Raw genomic sequence first — 20,643 nt, 5'->3', positions numbered from 1 at the left:
AAATGCCCAAATAATGGCTTCTAAATACCGTTCTCCTCTAAATGAAACAAGAGTTCTTTGAAGAAATGACTGATTACAGATTAAAAGAAATGTCTGATTGCAGGTTGGTGCAGAGGAAGTGAAAGATGAAGCTGGACTATATTGTGTAAGGAAGCTGGGAAGTGTTCAAAGAATGAGGAAGGTAGGTCAAAAAGCACAGAAGGTAGCATGAATAGGCTTCTACTAGACAAAGAGGGAAAAATTAAGCATCTAAATAAAATAATAACAGCAACAGGTTATAAACCTTTGAATAAAATGAAAACTGAAAGTTCATATTGTTGTACATAAATGATTAAATTGAGAATTTGACAAATAATAGTTTCAAAACCCACTTACAAAAATTTTTTTTTTTAAGATTTATTTATACAAGCACTGGGTACAGTCAGAAGCACGGAAGGGTGAGAGAATTCACTAGAGCCAGAGTGGAGAGCAGAACAGGCAGAAGGACCGAGGTACACTGCTAAGGGGAGCAGCGGGCGGCAGGAAAGGTCTGCAGGCCACGTGGGACCCTCTCCTGGTGGCCGGGAATGGAACCGGCACTGGAAAGGCTGCGGGCAGCTTCGCAGCCCTGCGCTCAACTGCTGTGCCACCAGGGAGGCCCCCAAAATATTATTACATACCTGATGGGACTATCCAAATATTACCTCAATTAAAAAGAAATACATTAAAAATAATAAAATAAAATTCATGTTTTAAAATTTTTTAAAAAATGTTTGTTACAAAGCAGAAAGGAGTAACTTCACTGTGAAGTGTGGTAGACACTACCTTTTTCAAGTGATCACAATGAATATCACCAATAATGAGAAAAAATTGTTTGCCACTTAATACGTCGTAGCAAGAATATAGCATTACTGCAGTCAGAATCCTGCCAAGGGGCCTCCCTCGTGTCACAAGGGGTTAAGCAAGAACTGTGAAGCTATCCGCAGCCTCTGCAGCACGAGTTCGATCCCTGGCCGGCTGGGAAGATACCCACATGGCACAGCAGACCTCTCCTGTCTTGCCCGCTGGTCCCCTCAGCAGTGTATTTCAGTCAATCCACCTGATTCTGTTCCCCGCTCTGTCTCTTGTGAATCCTCTCACTCCCTGCATCTCTGGCCTGTACCCCAGTTCTTGTATGCATAAATAAATACATCTTTCAAAAATAAAATAATGTATGTGAAGGAAAAAAAAAGTAAAAAGTAAAGTATTTGCAACATAAGCCCCTCTTAATAGTGTACTCAATCATTTTTGTTACTTTATTTAATGTTTATTTAATGTATGTATAAATGGACAAAGAGTTGTAAAGATACACATTAAGCTATTAACTATGGTTAATTTTGACCAAGAAATTATGAATTGTCAGAAACTTTTGAGAAAAATAAAAAACAATTCAACGAAGTCAAGCTATATTTCTGAAGAAAAAGGACCTAACTTGAAATGACTGAGACTAAGGAGCTGCAAGTCATAAACAGTATTTCTGGCACTCTGAGGCACCCAGGCTGCTGATTTTTAAAGATTTTTTAAAGGATAATTTTACATATTAGCTCCCCACTATAGAACTGTATAATGCAATATTGCTTCTGTCTACCAAGTGAGTTTCTTTTGAAAGTCAGCCAGCCTTATCAAAACCAGGTTTAACTACCAATTCTATTGTTTACTTTTTCTTACCTTTCCTTCATAAAGTGCATGAGAAATTTTAAATACTTGCTTGACTCAACAGAACTTTCTTGTATTCTGTTCATATAACCAGTGGTGTCAAGTAATTGAGTAAACATTAAATAAAGTAACAAAAATGATTGAGTACACTATTAAGAGGGGCTTATGTTGCAAATACTTTAAAATAAAAGCCTAAACTCTTCCAATAACTCCTGACAAGTCCATAAGAATTTAATAATTGTTTGAGGGAAGGATTTTACACTCAACTTTATATTAATGCTAGACTAGAATTTAAGTTGTCATCAGCTTTGCTGAGCAGACACTGTCAATGTAAATAAAGAAAAGGGGAAGAAAAGAGAAAGGAGGGATTTAAAAACCATATAACAATGTTTTCTATCAAACCACAAAGTTATGCGATTACCTTTTTTTTTCTTTCTGAAAAGGAGTGTTAAAAATTTCAAATATTAGGTAGCTAGGGTCACTGAAGGTTTCTTTAACATATTTAGTGAAATTTGTGCTCTAAAGTGTTTTAAGTCACGTGCTATGTATATTTAAATTTTAGATGACCCTCCATGCTACTTAAAATCAGCACTTTAATCCATTACAGGACTTCATTGCTGGCCCCATTTTGTCACTGTCCTGTAATGACTGCCATATGAACTGACATTTTAGTCAACATGAATAAACATAGCAACAAATATTTACTCTTAGGGAAACTCTCACACATGGGAGACCCCGAAGAAAAAGAGAGCTTGAGTTGGGAAATAATTAAGTTTCTGTATTTAAAAAAAAAAAAAAAAGACACAGAACTACGTTTCAGGCCTCTTTTGCCATGTCCAAAGTCCCTAGATATAGCTGTTGGTTCACAAAAGATTATAGTTGTTGACTTTAAGAAAACTTACTCTGACATGTGTCCTTAGAGACATGTTTCCCAGTCCTGATTCCCTGAGACGCATATAAAAATAGAACATGACCAAAATGTGTTGCAGAAACAAACTTCTGGAAATATGCAATATTAGGCTGTGCTTTTTTACCCTTTCTACCCATAGCCTCAGTACAACTACATACATGGAATTGTAATTTCACCTTAAGTTTTCACTAACACTCTGGGAACAAAGATCTGTTTAGGCATTTAATTTTATAGTATTTGGACAAGAGTTCTTTCTCACTTGGTAGTGCTTTCTCACAAAAAATATTCAGGAGAGTTCAAATTTGACTTTTAACTTCTACTAATAGTAATAAGTACCCATTTTAAAAGACGTATTAAGGCATAGTTTTAAATGTTCATTTTCTCTTTAATAAAATTTCATGGAATGATTTAGAGAGTACTTTTATTTGTTTTCCTTACTATGTAAAGATCCAATTCTTTAAAGGTTTCTAGTTTGAGTAAACATAATTTTCATTCAGAATAATCAATGAAATAATGAATGTTTCTTTCCATTCTGCCAGTATTTATATACCTATAGCACTGTAGTTAAGAGATTTTGCTCTGGCTTCCAAAAATTTTGTTTCAACCCCCGCCTTTAATATTTGCACACTGCATTGTGATTTCAACTTTCTGTACCTCAGTTTACTTAGTTCTAAAAAGGGGGGAGTGAGATCTGTCCACATGGAGTGATTGTGAAGATCATACTGTATAATTCTTAGCACTGTTTCCCTAACATAAAGTAAATCTTAGGCAACAGTGCCCAACGTTGTGTTAAACTTTGAGCCACAAGGAAATGTTCCGGTTTCCAGAGTTTGAAATTTTAAGCAAATCAGTTTGCACTAAGATAATTAAGCTAAGTGATAACATCTCTATGTTCAAAAGGAATTCAGAAAAGGGCAAAATCTTTGCAATTAAAGTTCTGGGAAAGTATTTTATACGGGAGTTAACTCTGCACTAGACTTTGAAGAATAAGTAATGATACTAACAGGACCTTTTGTAAAATGGAAGTGACTTTGAGCACTTTTTCACCTGAGGACTTGGAGATTCATTCATATACAGCTATTTTGATTATATGAAATATTTACAATTGTTTGAAATGCTTAATTGCTTTATAAATGATGACACTAATAATCTAATTAGAGAAAATCCAATTAAATGGTAAGCACTTAATTAAAATTCTTTCAGATTTGAACAACAAACTAGTTTACTACCTACTAATAAGTTCTCAGCATGAATATGCCTTTCTTCATTCATCTTTATGGCAAACTTGTATCTGTCATACAGCTAAAGTGCCAAGTTTCACCACAGAGTTACAGGTATTCAAAACCAAGGAAGATATTGTTGGGAAGTTCATTTAGTGTTCAGTTGGTGGTACCATATTATGAACCTTCATAACATATTATAATTTCAAAAAAATATAGGAGGCCCAAACTGAAGAAGATCCTTTACAAACATTTAGACTTACTTGAACTTTCTTTGTGTTTAAATTACAACAGGAAACAAGGTCAGATTGTCTTAAAGACCTAAGTAATTCAGGAAGGTGCATTAATTCTTTCATGCTTCCCTCCACCCCTAGAATCCCATTTGATGTTATCTTCTTACTTATCAAATTGCCTACAAAATGGGAAAACAGTATATATCCTTAAGTGTGATTCCAAGGATCAGGCCAACACAAATTGAAAAACAAAGACAGCATATTGCCACAACCTTTGTCAAAAACATCTAGGTTTTTAAAAAGCACACTTTGCCATGTTTAAGTTCCCCAGTGAGTTCATACAGCTTCCAGAACTATCTCATACTCCCAAGTTTTTCTACTATTATAGGTACTACACATTCTTCTGACTCTTTCCCTCTCCAAACAGTGTCCCTTTGGGCTCATTAAAACTTATCTGTCTCTTGTCTTATAACTTTAGGGTCTTACTTTAGGTGATTGTCTTACAACAATCACCTCATTTAATAAAACAATTGTAATAGATTATCAAAAGTTGTTTCCCTTCAGTATTTTACTGAAAGCACTATCTATTACTAGTAGTATTCAAAATTTTGAAACTCAAGATCACTGTCATTCTTGGAAAATTCTCTTCCAAATGTCGACTCTAATAAGTTGTTTTACCCCTAGTGAATCATGGAAATGACAGCTACTTTTATGAAACATCTATAATGAGATGGAATAAAGAACAACCTGGGCAAAATTTAGATCTGTTAAATGTATTTGCAGCTCAGAACTCTATTGTTAATTTGCACAACATGTTCTAATGGCAGAATGACTTCCTAAATTTGAACTTGAAGTTGACAAAGAGAGAAGCAATCTGACACCTCTGTTGCAACCAGCCTATTTTCAACAGTCAGGAAAACAAACTCAAATAAAACTTATCTCTGAGTTTTTAGTAGAGTACAAGAAAGAGGATGATGTCATTTTTCCTTTCTCGTCCTTTTAAAGCTCTCTGAGGCCATTTTCTGGGAGGTTTGTACTGTAGTTATCATGCGCGTGGTTGGCAGTTAGATCTTATAGGAATGCCTCAATGTCTGAAAATTTATGGTTTGATAAGAGCTAGAAGCTTCATTTTAAGAGGAGGCTTGGTAAACAGTCCTGATAAATGTTTACTAAATTGGTTTAATTACTGCTGATTTTCACATTCTGCTTTTGAGTTAGATCTTAAATATTTGACAACTTTAGAATGTGGAATTCATAACCAACAAATGAAAGTCATTTTTGCAAAGTTTTTCAACATTTAAAAAACAGTAAGAAACATTTTGAATTTTCAGTAAGAGCTTGTTTCAACAAATTAGGCTGTTATCTCAAATGGGAAGAAGCTTTTTGCTCATTGGATGTCTCAGCTTTATTGCTTTTATGGGTGAAAATGGTGTAGTGTCTTAGGTATTCTTTGCCAAGAAAAGAATTACAGAGTAATGCTAAGATGGAATTGATTGTTTGGGAAATGATGTCTCAACTGCTTATAGGTAGCATCCTTTTAATAAGTTACGTGACAAAAAGGGAACAAATGTATGACTGTAGCTGTATCAGCCCCATTATTGGCTAGGGCCAAACAAGAACATTAAAAAGAAATGAATGAAGATTATGTGTTTGACAATCCTTCCTTAATTAACTCCAAAGAGAGCATGAAGTGAGGTTGCCTCTCACTTCTACCCTTATATACATCTTACACATTGTTCTTATATTCACAATTCATTGAAGATGTTCCCCAGCTATTTCTGGTAATAACATGCTGTAAAAGAGGGCTCAGGAGTTAGTAGCACAGAATCCAGATTAAGGCCTTTGGTTGAAATCTTGTTTACTCTCTCTGCCCTTGAGCATCTTAATTTTCTCACCTGTGAAATGTAGTATTTGTTAGACCCATAATATATGTGAAAGTCCTTTGTAAACCGTAAGTCTGTATATAGGCTAAATAAATGGGCACGAAGGCAAAAAAAAAAAAAAATTATGTGTTTGATATCAGTGAATAAAAATGTTATTATAGGGGGCCTCCCTGGTGGTGCAGGTGTCAAATCTTAGCACTATCAAGCTATCGCCAGCCACTACAGCATGAGTTTGATCCCCAGATCCACCTATTCTGCTCCCCACTCTGTCTCTGGTGGAGTCTCCCACCCCCTCCCTGCACCTCTGGCCTGGACTCCAGTTCTTATATGCATAAATAAATAAAAATAAATCTTTAAAAAATATAAAGATAATGAGTACATTTTTAATATTCCTATTCATGTCCTCTGGGAAGCAGACATCATGATACTATTAAAAGTACTAGAGATTTATTAAGGGCTAAAATTGTGAAAGATAAAGGGGAGGGAAAATGGATGTCAGTTTGTGGTGGTCTGACACCTCTGGGAGGAAATGAGGTAGGAATGAGAATTGAATAGCAAGTGCTTCAGGCTATGTTACTGCTTGGAGAAAGTCTTGGCCCTTTCAAAGCAGAGCTGCAAAGCAAATATTACCAGGAGAGTTCTGTTGAGCAGAAATGGCCAGGCCCCAGGTCCCAAGCCATGCTCAGCCATTGGCTACAAGTTGTCCAGTGAGAATGTGCCCTGAGTTTAGATACTTGACAGATCTCAAAGGTACTGCTGTTGAATGCTATCAACTGACTGTATTCCAGCATGTTTTCTCTTGATAGACTGAGCAGTGAAACTCCATGGGTAATACAATATGCATTATATCAAGCATGAAGAACACAGAATTCCATCTGAGTTAAATTTCTACTGTCAACTAATAAGACACAAGTATTATTTTGCAAAATTTACAATTTTTCCTTGCCAAAAGAAGTATGACTTATTCGCCAATATGTTACTCTTTCATTCTGATGATTTGCTTTTTGCTTTCTGACATTGATTCTTGGTTTTTCATTTGCTTTTGATAAAAATTAATTTGTAATGTAGAGCATCATTTGTGATTTCATGATATCCTATTATAGATAGATTCCAAGATCATTGTGAGTTTTGGATGTTTTTCTTTTTTTTTTTTAAATTTTTTAAAAAAAGATTTGTTTATTTATTTATACAAGTACTGGGTACAGTCAGAGGCATGGGAGGGTGAGAGAATTCACCAGAGCCAGAGCGGAGAGCAGAACAAACAGAGTGATAAAGTACATTGCTAAGGGGAGCAGCGGGCAGCAGGAGAGGTCTACACGCCATGTGGGACCCTCGTCCAGGGGCTGGGGATGGAACCGGCGCTGCAGAGGCTGTGGGCAGCTTTGCAACCCAGCGCTCAACCGCTGTGCCACCGGGGATGCCCAAGTTTTGGATGTTTTTCATCTGACTTCTATAATACTTCTATAACTGGATATTATTAGTGATATATTTTTGAAACATGATAAATCTTTGCTTTTCTGAATGAGTTTAAGACATCCAAGGCACACTGTTTAAAAGAAAAACAAACCTATTACTCTATTTAAAAAAAATATTTATGTATACATGAACTGGGGTACCAGCCAGAGTTGTTGGGGGTGAGAGGTTTCACCAGAGACAGAGTGGGGAACAGAACAGGCAGATTGACTGAAATACACTGCTGAGGGGAGCAGCGGGTGAGTCAGGAGAGTCTGCTGTTCCATGTGGGTCAGCTCCCTGGCCGGGGATCGAACTCACGCTGCACTGGCTGCAGATAGCTTCATAGGTTGCATCTTAACCTTAACTTTGTGCTACCAGGGAGGCCCCCTATTACTCTTTACAATTATGTATTTGTGTAATGAGGAGTATTGTGATGCTATATAACAAAAAAAAAAAACGAAAATTAATTAGAGGCAGAGGCATATATAAGACAAATGATTGTAAATCCCAAATTCTGTTTTTTCACATTCTTTACAATTACTTTATTATTCCCTTTGATTGACTTGTTGAAAGTGAATATAAATGTGGATGAACTTATGAAATAAATGTATGTTAAAATCGAATTTATTCTATATTAAATACTGACTTAAAATGTACTTTATAATTTTAAAATTTGGAGAGGTGCTTTCTATACTACAGATTAAAGGAACACATTTCTTGGGGTGAGATAAATGATAATAGCTTTTTTTTTAAAAGATTTTATTTATTTATGTGTACAAGAACTGGGAACAGGTCAGAGTTGTGGGAGGTGAGAGGATTCACCAGATACAGAGCCAGGAACAGAGCAGGCAGACTGACTGAAATACATTGCTGAGAGGAGCAGTGGGTGAAAAAGGAGAGGTCTGCTATGCCATGTGGGTAGCTCCCTGCCTGGTGGGGGAATCGAACTCATGCTGCAGAGGCTGTGGATAGCTTCATAGTGCTGTGCTTAACCCCTTGCACCACAAGGGAGGCCCTGGAGAACTTTTTAAAAGAACATTACTCTTTAGGGAGATGTTTATCTACTTGCAAGGAACATAACCCCCAAGAGAGCTTTCTGTACTGTTCCCTAATTTGTTGGATTTTTATCAAATTTCCTGCATATACTCATGTACACACACTAATTAGTCATAATTCTTCTTTAGAAAAGGCTTGTTTTGAAGAGAAGCACAACAACTATGATATAAATATCCAGTCTAGAATTCCCTTAAGTTTGTCATCTGTTTCCTCATTTCAAAAGATGAAACAATATTAGCCTGTGCTTTTAAAATACTGGGTTTGTTTTGCAAATACAGGAAAAGCAATACTTCCTAATTTGCTCAGTTTTGTGCCCACATGATTTGGATTATCAGCTGTAAGTAAGTACTGTTATAATAGTGGGAATGAACAGGGGTGTGTGTGTGTGTGTGTGTGTGTGCATATGGATGCCCATGTATTTGTGGTATTAGCAATATAAGTAATATGATAGAGTATTTCAGAGAATCAGCTATGAAAGCTAATTCATTCTTGAAATCTTTGTGACCAAAAAAAAATTAAATATTTTTTCTATTCTTTAAATCCTTGAATCAGGATTCTTTAATATTTTTCATAACAGCATACTATTTCCTTAAATGGAATTTTAAGATGAGTTATATAGTACTACAGTTCTTTTAGATATTTAATAGTTGCTTGTCATTGAGAATTATAACTGTATTAAAAAGGTAGCATATAGATTGAGCTCAAAATTCTGTTCTATGTAAGCATTTCCCTTAGAATTTCTGTGATAAATGGCTAATCAACTTTTTTGATTGTTCTCAGTTAAGACAATGTATGGGAAGCACCTAGAACTTTGAGTACAATTAGCTTTTTTTGCTTAAAAACATTTTCAGATGAAGAAATTTTACTAGTGGATAATCATTGACTTTAAAGGTTCTTTTTTTCCAGATTATATATTTTGTGAGTAAAACAATTTTATTTTTATAAACCCAAACCAAACAAAGTTAAAATGTGTACTATCTTGCATCTTGGTAATAGTTACTATTAATAATTATATATAAATACTAATGTTATTTATTTTTATAGCAATCAGAGGTAGCAACCTTTCAAAACACTGTCTTAGCTATCTTTCTCTGTAATAAAAATCTATTTTATTCTTTTAAATCCTGCAAAGTGACCATATGCCATTAGAAGAGGGTACCACAGTTACTAATCCAAACCTTTTAAGTTGCATATTTATTCTCAATATTTTGACATTTCTGAAATTAGGATGCCACTTAGATTTTATAATCCTTGACAGCTTTAGAATTACTATCACCAGGTAACATTTGTGACTTGGTCATCTTTACCTAGTTGTCTTTGTGATCTTAGCCATAATTGTTCAAGTTATCATCCATTTTATTCAGCTGTGTGCATATTTAATTCAGCTATGGTGTTAAGTTTAACTGCTATTTAAAATGTTTCCAGAAATGAAGCACTAATATTTTTTTTAAAAAAAATTTTAAAAAATTACTTTATTTTATGCCTACAAGAGCTGGAGTGCAGGCCAGAGGTGGGGGGGGGGTGTGTATGTGAGAGAGAGGATTCACCAGAGACAGAGTGGGGAGCAGAACAGGCAGATCTGTTGAAATACACTGCTGCGGGGAACAGCAGGCGAATAAGGAGAGGTCTGCTGTGCCATGTGCGTAGCTCCCTGACTGGGGATCGAACTCATGCTGCAGAGGCTGCAGATAGCTTCATAGGTTGTGTCTTAACCCCTTGCGCCACTAGGGAGGCCCCTGTGTTTTTGGATTTGGGATGTTCTTTTTTTGTTTGTTTTTGTTTTTAGTTCTTCCTTATATCCTGGCATCTAATTGAATTCTTCCAACAGTTCTATAAGGTAGACATTATTATCTCCTTAGTTATAGATGAAGTAATTGGGGTTTAAAGAGATTAAGTACCTTGCCCAAGGTTACGTAGGAAGCAAACGACAGGGTTTGAATTTTGCTCTGTCTGAAAGCTTTAATAACTTTCCATATATTATGTTGTTATTTAAGAATATAATAAAAATATCCTTTTAAGAAAAAAATCTGCAATCAGAATCTGATGGATGTGTACATTTCCAACTTTATTTTGGACTCAGAGGTTAAAAATTCTTACAGTTAAATGTTAAATCCCTAGCATTTGGAGTTCCATAAGCCTGTGGGTGTCCACTCAAACTACCTGAGTCCTAGTTATCTGTGGCTCAAGACTCTCAAGCTTCATGTGGGAGTTGATTTGCTCTTCTTTGCCAACCTTACTTTCTGAAGAACAGTAGTAGAGTATGTGAGGTTCCAATTTTGTTGCCAATGTCTTAAAAGAAGACACTCCTTTCAGTCATTCAGCAAGATTTTTGGGAGAGTCTGTTGCTCTGGTGAAGTTTACACTCTAATAGGAAGAGACAGAATAAGCATGTAAACAAATGAACAGGCTATTTTTGGAGAGTGATAAATGTTAGCCAAAGGCTAGTGTGACAAGGATGCAGTAATTGAGGGGTATCTGGTAGGGAATGAGGTCAGGGAGGCAGGTCTTGTGGCCCATGGGAAGGAGCATGGATTATTTTCATTTCCGTCGTTGTTGGCATTTGTTGGTTTCAGGCAGGGAAGCTGCATGATCACTGACTACTCACAGACCTTTCCTTGCACCACTGTCTCCCTGATTCCACCAACCTGGCCACACTGACCTTCTGGGTTGTCATAGAATATGTCAAGTTCTTTTCTGCCTTTGCATCTTTTTTTTTTTTTTCAGAGGCATGTTTTATTTATTTATTTGTTTGTTTGCTTGTTTTTATACATGCACTGGGTACAGTCAGAAGCGTGGGAGGGTGAGAGAATTCACCAGAGCCGGAGTGGGGAGCAGAGCAGGCAGAAGGACTGAAGTATACTGCTGAGGGGAGCAACTGGCAGCAGGAGAGGAGAGGTCTGCGCGCCATGTGGGACCCTCCTCCGGTGGCTGGGTAGCAGCTGGGGATCGAACCGGCGCAGCAGAGGCCACGGGCAGCTTCGCAACCCAGCGCTCAACCACTGCACCACCGGGGAAGCCCTTTTGCATCTTTATATTTCTAATTTCATCAGCCTGCAAAGAAAACAAAAACAAAAAACTACTAGACTTCCACATAACGATGTCACTCTTTCCTTCACATCATAAGGTCTCTGCTTAAAGCCATGTTTTCTAGCCTATCTAGAAACCATTCACCCCCTTTCCAATCCCCAGGCAGTGTCTATATTCTCTCTGCTTCATTTTTTTTTCCAGAGCATTTATTGCTACCCCACTTTATTTGTTTATTATTATTATTCTATAAGTCCCACTAGAATGTAATTGTGCATGAAGGCATGGATTTTTTCTGTTCTGCATATCATTGTGTCCCAATGCCCTGGACATTGTCTGACACATAGTGAGTGATTTTATTTGCTATATATTCTGTTAAACACATTACCCAAAACTTAGTGACTTACAACAACAAGCATTAATTACCTCAAAATTTCTGTGGATCAGGAATTCAGGAAGGGCCAAGACCGCAAGGTCTTTTTTAAAAAAAAAAAAAAAATATTTACTTATTCATACAAGAGCTGGGTACAGGCCAGAGGTGCTGGGGGGCGGGGAAGGGGGGGGGTGAAAGGATTCACCAGAGACAGAGCAGGGAACAGAACAGGCAGACTGACTGAAATACACTGCTGAGGGGAGCAGTGGGCAAGTCAGGAGAGGTCTGCCGCACCATGTGGGTAGCTCCCTGGCCAGCTGGAGATCGAACTCGTGCTGCAGAGTCTGCGGATTGCTTCATAGCGTGGTGCTTAACTTCTTGCGCCACCAGGGAGGCTCGTGACTCAAGGTCTTTAAGAAGCTGAAGTGGTCTTGGAGCGTGACTGACAAGAGGTTCTCCTTCCAAGCTCTTTCACATTGAGCAGAGGCCTCAGTTCTCTTGGTTCCTACATAAAGCTGCTCTCACACACAGCAGCTGGAAAGTGTTCAGGGGGGTGGCAGGGAAAGGAGAAGGTAAAAGTCACAGTATCTTTTTATGAGAGTGTCTAAAGTTGTACACCATCATTTCCTCTTCATTCTATTTGCTAAAAGCAAGTCACTAAGTCTAGTCTACATTCAAAGGGAGGGGAACTAGGGTCTGCTTCTTGAAAGGAGGAATGTCAAAGAATTTGTGGACATATTTTTAAAAAACATTGATTAATATTTTTTTAAAGATTTATTTATTTATGCATACAAGAACTGCGATACAGACCAGAGGTGTGGGATGGTGAGAGGATTCACCAGAGACAGAGTGGGGAGCAGAGCAGGCAGAATGACTGAAATACGCTGCTGAGGGGAGCAGTGGGCGAGTCAGGAGTGGTCTGCTGCGCCATGTGGGTAGCTCCCTGGCCAGGGATCGAACTCGTGCTGCAGTGGCTGCAGACAGCTTCATAGGTTGCGTCTTAACCCTTTGCGCCACCCGGGAGGCCCCTGATTAATATTTTTTGAAGGTAGGAATATATAAGTTGCATTATTATGTTTTGTCTAATATACTTTTCTAATACCCTTTTTTACTAAAGGTTTTTGGCTATATAGTCTTTATATGATAAAGACTTGTAACTTTTTTTTATTGTTTGTTCACTGTGTTTTCAACCTTTCATCTTTTCTAAGTACATTTCTAAAGTTATACACTTTCTTTTTTCCCCACCACCATCCCCTGTCATCTCTGTCCCTTTCCCACCCTCCTCCCTCTTAACCTCAGCACCCTCAGATGTTCATGGATGGATATTCCACTGGTTTTTGAAAGTGTTTTACATTATTGAATATTCTGCTGTGTAAATGTCCAGTGTTTGTTTTTATTATACTGACTTACTTTGCTACACATATATCTCAAATTTTCATTTTGTTGAAAATGACTGCATTTCATCCTTTCATATGGTGATGTAATACTCCATGGTATTTATATATCACATTATCTTGATCCAATCATCTATAATGGAGACAAGCAATCACTTTGGTTTGTGTGTGGTGGAATGGACTATGGGTGACAAGAACAGAGACAATGACATTGATGGTTATGATGATGATGATGATGGTAGTGATGATGGTGATGATGATAATGATGGCACCCAGCATTTACTGATTCATTTTTTTGTGTCAAGAACTGGTCCAAGAACTTTACAGACATTAATTAATTTGATCCTCAGAATAATTGTATTAGGTATTATCATCCTAATATTGTCTCTGCTTTATAGATGAGGAAACCAAGGCACAGAGATGTGAAGGGACAGCAACAAGTATAGGTGAAAGTTGATCTGATGCTACAATTAGCACTAGCTCTGACTGTGAAGATTTGTAACCCCAATTAATAAAACCTCCTAGCACAAGGAAAATTATTGGATTCCGGTTGAAGATGATACTACAGATATGCAAGTTAATATTCTTCTGTACTACAGTTTTTAAGTTTCTTCCAATAATACTAGAGTAGCTCACAGTTTATCTCTCTAATACTAGAAATACATAATTATAATGAGGATAAAATTGTGGGGTTTACTTTTTTTATTTTAAATGTTTCCGGAGCAAAAAATAAATTGACAAACATAATGCAGTCATGAGTATATTTGTCCTTTTTGGATTTTATGAAACAAATATATTTTGGCTTTTCAGATATTTGAATAAGTATATCTTTAGCCTCAGGGCTTAGACAATTATAATTGTCAAGCAACGCATTTTATTTTATTTTATTTATTTATACAAGCACTGGGTACAGTCAGAAGTGCAGGAGGGTGAGAGAATTCACCAGAGGCAGAGTGGAGCAGACTGGAGCAGAGCAGAGAAGGCAGACTGACAAGCACACTGCTGAGGGGAGCAGTGGGCGGCAGGAGAGGTCTGTGCGCCATGTGGGACCCTCCCCCGGCGGCTGGGGATGGAACTGGCATTGCAGAAGCTGTGGGCAGCTTCGCAACCCAGCGCTCAACCGCTGCGCCACCAGGGAGGCCCAAGTAACGCATTGTTTATTCTGAATTCAGATGACTTATGTGTGAAATATTGTTTTCCTGTTATGTCAATTATATAAGAACTACATTAATATACTATAATTTATCTCACTATATAATTTATATTTTAAACAAGATAAGCTATATATGATAAGCTATAAATTAGATTTTCTTTTACAGTCTTGAAATATTCTACTTCTTGTCATGCAAAGAATGAATGAACTGAATTGACTTCCTCATTTTAAATGAAATTCTGTAGTCTGATTGCATACAAAAAATGACCTTTATACTTGAAGTCTGTATGCTGATTAAAGAAAGCTTGTTTAGGTTTTGTGGCATATTTCTTTTAATTTTACTGCAGTGTGAACTAATTATACTCTATATAGGGAATTTTTCCATTTTTATTTTTTGCTTTCACATTTGATTGCTTCTTCCATAATCTTATAGGTACTTTAATGATCCTGTCTCCTTTTTATTCTTTAGCATTTTTTCTTTCTGCATATGTTTTTCCTACTAAAAATGAAAATGTATTACCAATTACAACTGTAATCCCATTAACAATTTTAGAACTAATGTTTCTTCCAGTATTTCAAAGATATGAGCAGGTGTCTGTTATATAAAAATCAAACTGCAACAACTGAAAATACTTGAAGAGGATTCAGTGTTTTTAAATACAAATAAGGGGCCTCCCTGGTGGGGCAGAGGGTTAAGTGGCAGCACTATGAAGCTGTCTGCAGCCACTGCAGCAAGAGTTTGATCCCTGGCCGGGGAGCTAACCCACATGGCACAGCAGACCTCTCTTGTCTTGCCAGTTGCTCCCCTCAGCAATGTATTTCAGTAGATCTGCCTGTTCTATTCCCCACTCTGTCTCTGAATCCTCTCACCACCCACACCTCTGGCCTACACCCCAGTTCTTGTATGCATAAATAAATAAATCTTTAAACAAATAAATAAAATACAAATAAGATGCACCACAGCATTCATCTCATACATATTTAATGATATACATAATCATTATGCTACATAGTAATTTAGATATATGGGTAGTAAGCAGGTGATATAAATAACTATACTTACATTTATTGACAGCAAAGCAGGTATTTGGGGATGGTCACGTGGGTTAGGGCTTTGTCTGAGCAGAAATATTTGGTTATTCACTGAGAGTGATCCAAATAGTTGGGATTCTAAATTTTCTGGTAGACTTTGGGATTTTGCATTTAGGACAAGACAGTTCTCACAGGGAAAATCACCTCCCAGGTATAGTAGAACAAAAACTAAAAAGCCATGATCCAGACATAACCTAAAGGTAGTGGAGGTGACAAAAAAGCAGCTGATTCCTCCGTTCAGTAGAGAAGGAGAAGAGGAGGGAGAGTAGAAGCAGAGAAGGGAAATTTTGAGGAAAGACAATCATTTCCTTTTGTTGCTCAAACCTTCCCCTTTTCTCTCCCACTTGTGTGGTTGATCTCAAAGAGGATGTGGAGCAATGTGACCATGAATATCTTCTCCAATTAGTCTTACTAATTAGATATTCTGGAAAAGTCACATTCAGCTAACCTTTACTTTGAGACTACCGTATAGTGATTTTGCATAAGCCATCTCATTTAATTCTCAATTTCTTTGCAGGGCAGCTGTTGTTACATCAAATTCAAAGCTGAGGAAAAAGACTTAGGAAGCTATGAAGTGTGTCCAAAGTCACACAGTTAACTGAAGAATCTCTTGATTCCACTTTTCCACTTCTGGGGTGTGTGTGTGTGTGTGTGTGTGTGTGTGTGTGTGTGTGTGTGTGTGTGTGTGTGAGAGAGAGAGAGAGAGAGAGAGAGAGAGAGAGAGAGAACAAGAAAGAAAGGCTGTATCTGTAACAGGATGGTCCCTAGAAAAGAGGAGGCTCCATTTGGGGGTTCTGAGGTGCCCCTCTTCCTGTCCTGTAACGTGTCAACATGGCTGCTGAGTGGGGATAGGCACAACTCAGCTTGCAGACAACTCAGATTTACATGTTTATTGGGATGCTTTTCAGACATATGGAAGAAAAATGTGTTTCCTTAACAAATTTGATATATCAGTACAATTTTCTGACAGAAACAAAGCAGCATGAAAAGTGCCTTTTCTCATTCCAACAAAGAATTATTTGGGTTACTGACTGCTTTGGCTATTTTGACTCATAAAATTTTAAAGTATGTTTTAAATAGCATACTTTCCCTAAGGTCAAACTTGTATTTACTTGGGGAATGGGTATATTGATCCAGTGAAGAAGAAGAAATTCTAAAGTTACAGGTCTTTGTATGCTAGGTGGGAACTAGAGCATAATCTGAAGCAGTTTGGAGGGAGTATCTTTGAACAGAGGAAGGAGAAGACCTACCATATAGGGGAAATATGATTAAGGGACAAAACAACTAGGCAGGAAAAAAGCACAAAGGAAGAAAAGAGTACCAATTCAAACTTAATCTAGATCTACTCTGTGGTCTGCTCTGAAAGTCTTAAAGGTACAGCTCTTCTCAGCTTGTTCCCCTGCCTTACTCACACTGGTTTCTCTTGAGCATTTCCCCATGTTCTGTTCCCTAGAAGAGCTAGGTTGACCTACATGCAGAGTAGTTTATGATGTGATTTGAAATTTCCATACAGGACTTTCTTCTTAAATGTCTGAAATTTCACTAATCCCGAGGTGCCTGTAAATAAGAAAAGTTTTTCTTGTAGTTGTTACATGGTTATATATGAGCAAGCACCCCACTTTTATTAGGTAGGAACAGTTTCTCCATACTTTCAATGGCAGATGAGCTCAAAAAGGAGGAATAGGGAATTGAATACTTGGAAGCACAGTTAACATTGAATATGGAGGGACTGGGTTGTTTCCATAGTTCAGGTATGTTGTTTCCATCGTTCAGTAGAAGAAAGAAGGATTAAATCAGTTAAACTAATTAGTTAGAATAAATCAGTGAGCTCCTTTTTTTGGGAATATACATGGTAATTTATATGATTGAGATGGGATGACTGGGCAAGAGGTCTAGACCTATGTAGTCTTGGATAAAGATACAATCTGTCCTCAGATACCTAAATCTCAGTTCCCTCATCTGTAAAGGACAAGATGGAACTTGATGAGTTTAAAGGACTGTTCTCCATGCATCATCTCACAGGATTTTAAAATTCTACTTTCCTCCTAGAGTTTCTTTTATGTTTGTAATATTCATGATTTGATAACGAGACTGTCAAGAACACAGATTCAATTTGAACTCTTCCCAAGGGAAATTATAATCTTTATGACTTTATGTTTTATAAAAAACATGTTCAAGTATGCATTTGGTGAAAACTATCATTTTGGGGCAAACGTTTAAGGCCAGGTGACTCCCTCATTTACTGTGTAATTTTGGACAAGTTTCTTAATCTTTTTGTGCTTGAATTCCCTAATCTTTAAAATGATGATAGTAATAGTTATCTTTGGATTACTGAAAAGTGTTCAAACAGCACCTAGTATAAGGTAGGCCCTTATAGAAACATCTGTGGATGCATGGATATCACATAGGGATGGTATGTTCATTCAAAGCTCTTTGGAAATGTAAACATTTAGCTTTCACTTTAAAGGATGGGTGGGATATCAAGGATGGGAGTACAATGATGATGACAGAAATAACATGAGTGTGGAGAAAAATTATCATCAGGGAAAGAGAAAAGGACACTTTGGTGGGATCATAGGGCACGCAAGATAAATGGCTAAAGAATGTTTTATGGTGCCCAACTACAATGTGCTTCAACAGACAAATTAAGAAATATGAGTATTTTTAGTAGTTGAAATAGCCTGAAGGTTTGTAAGCAGGGAAATCAAGATCAAAACAAGATAGATACCCTATTTTATTTATCTGTTTTGCATATCCTTAGTTTAAACATTTTTTTGAATTGTAAAAAGTATGTTAGCCTGTTGTATTGCATAATCTGTACTTCTGAGAATTAAACTCAACAAGCTCTGGAGAGAGACTGTTACAGGGCAGGGAGAGGGGCACCCCTGAACCCTCAAACCTGCCTGCTCTGAATAGGTTCTGCCATCCGCCATATCAAGACAAAACATATAAGACCTTTAATGGAAAGGGACTTTAATACAATTAGTAAACAATATAGAAAAGACAGGGCCTCCCCTGGTGGTGCAGGGGTTGAGTGCTGGGCTGCGAGGCTGCCTGCAGGCAGCCTCTGCAGCGCGGGTTCATTCCCTGGCCGCAGGGGAGGGTCCCACAAAAAGCAAACAAAAACCAATATAGAAAAGACAAAGAGTATAGTTTCTTTTTTTCTTTTTTAAAGATTTATTTATTTATGCATACAAGAACTGGGGTGTAAGCCAGAGGTGCGGTGGGGGGGGGCCCTGAGAGTATTCACCAGAGACAGATTGGGGGGCAGAACAGGCAGACTGACTGAAATACACAGCTGAGGGGAGCAGCGGGGAGACAGGAGAAGTCTCCTGTGGATTAGCTCCCTGGCAGATTGGGAGAACTCATGCTGCAGTGGCTGGCGATAGCTTGATAGCACTGTGTCTTTAAGTCTTGAGCCACCAGGGAGGCCCCAAAGAATATAGTTTCTAAATCAAGCACCCAAAGTTACCCATCTCCTTGTGGGCATAAGTCCACCCAAACAGGATTGGCCCAGGGCTAGGCCCAAAAGCCTGCCACAAGTCTAAAGCACCTTCTGGTGGGGACCGATAAAAAAGGATCAGAAACAGCCAGACAAGTCTGGGAGGAAAAGAGGAAAATCAAAATGAAGCTAAAAGCTGCCATTGTTAACCTCCCCACAGGTCTCTCACCCATCTGTTTCAACCGGTCCAGGACCAAGAAGCAAGCTCAGTTTCTTCACATGTCTCTCTGCTCCATGTGCCTTCTCCAGGTCTCCTTCTTGCTCTCCATCCTGCTTCCTTCCTTCTCCAGTTTCCTCTCCAGCTTCTTCTCCTCCCTGCTCAGCTCCACCCTCTTTTGGAGGTGTGGGGCAGTGAATCTGGAACCTCCCCTTTTCCTGGGGACCACCCTATTACAAGACAACAAGGTAAATAGTGTGGGTGCTGGCAGGCCTATCTACTCCATGAGACTGTGGGCCATGGATTTAAAAGAGATTTAAAAGAGATTTTAAAGAGACTTGCATTTTGGAAAACCAGTGGAAATAATGTGCCAAGGAGGAGCTGGTGTGCTAGCTTCTTCACCATCCTGGAGGAATAAAGTAAATATTTAACTGAGAGCTTCAGAAACTGTAACAAAGAAAGTGATTCCTGGACCTGTCTTAAGAAGATGATGAAATGGAAAAGCCAAAAAGTTTTAATCTTCATAAATTTTCTGAAGTGCTATAAGAGGTGAATCATGTGAAAAATTTACTTTGTGATGACCCCCATGTTGCAGATCATTAAAATGTACATTTTATTATACAAGGTTATAGAGACCAAACACTACACATACATAGGCAATTTGGGTAATTTTCAAGGATGAATTTTACTGTATGAGATTTTTACCTTATGTTGACTGTAGTACCAAAGTCCCAGATTAAGATTAGATTTGTGAACATTCAAATGAAAATTAAATTTTTTTTATTTGCATTAATTTAATGGAAATATTGTGTGTATGTGGTTTTTTTTTTTTTTTTTTTAGGGAAGAGAAACAAATCTTTGGACTGTAAAGAGTTACCTGAGTGGGACTTTCAGTTATGCAAATGTAGGTAGGAGTGAGACACTCCAGAATGTTTTTTCCATTCCAGCTGCCCCTCCCTAAGGCCCAGGTATACAAAGTAGATTTCTAGGGAGTAGGTAGATTATTTGCATTAGGAGGCCTGGACCTCCACAGAGAGTGGAAACCAAAGAAAGGCCCTGGCTGAACCTCTCCTTCCTGAGGTTTGTTGTTAGTTAGGGAGCTGTTTTTGGTTGACTAGGTCTTCCTCCTCTCTTCTTCCTCCCATCTCCCCAAGAAAGGGAAACCTAGGGTTTGGAGGAAAACAATGAAAACCCATACTTCCTTGAGGAAGGGGAATGTGGGTTGATGACTCAGGTTCTGTGACAAAGCATCAGCATTGTTGACTAAGACTGTGGAGGGCTATTGCTCCGTGGAGAACCATGAGGAACAAGGTTCAGTGGTGAACACGAGGTAAGTTCGAGGGGATCTGGCCTCCTCTGGATATTAACTTTTGGTTGTGGGTTTGGGAAGGACAGAGAGAGAAGGGGAGTCGAGGGTAGGGGAGAAGGTGCCTTGGCTTTCACATCTGGATGATTTCAAACGATTGTGACTGTTTGCTATCTGAGTTTATGGGCGGTTTCACGTTCTTTACATAGAA

The 20,643-nt window shown here is 37.9% G+C and overlaps 1 long non-coding RNA gene across 1 annotated transcript; it reads left to right on the top strand.

Annotated features, from left to right (window-relative positions):
• Positions 1-61: 61 nt before the first annotated feature.
• On the top strand, positions 62-19,884 carry LOC129146582 (uncharacterized). The gene is made up of 3 exons (XR_008553463.1): positions 62-181; positions 15,985-16,102; positions 19,130-19,884. It is a non-coding gene; the product is annotated as an uncharacterized LOC129146582 (long non-coding RNA).
• Positions 19,885-20,643: the final 759 nt, after the last annotated feature.

Source organism: Talpa occidentalis, unplaced genomic scaffold (assembly GCF_014898055.3).
Source record: "Talpa occidentalis isolate TD23 unplaced genomic scaffold, MPIMG_talOcc4v2.1 talOcc4.3, whole genome shotgun sequence".
In the NCBI taxonomy this organism is placed as follows: Eukaryota; Metazoa; Chordata; class Mammalia; order Eulipotyphla; family Talpidae; genus Talpa; species Talpa occidentalis.
This window is presented reverse-complemented; position numbering and strand designations above follow the sequence as displayed.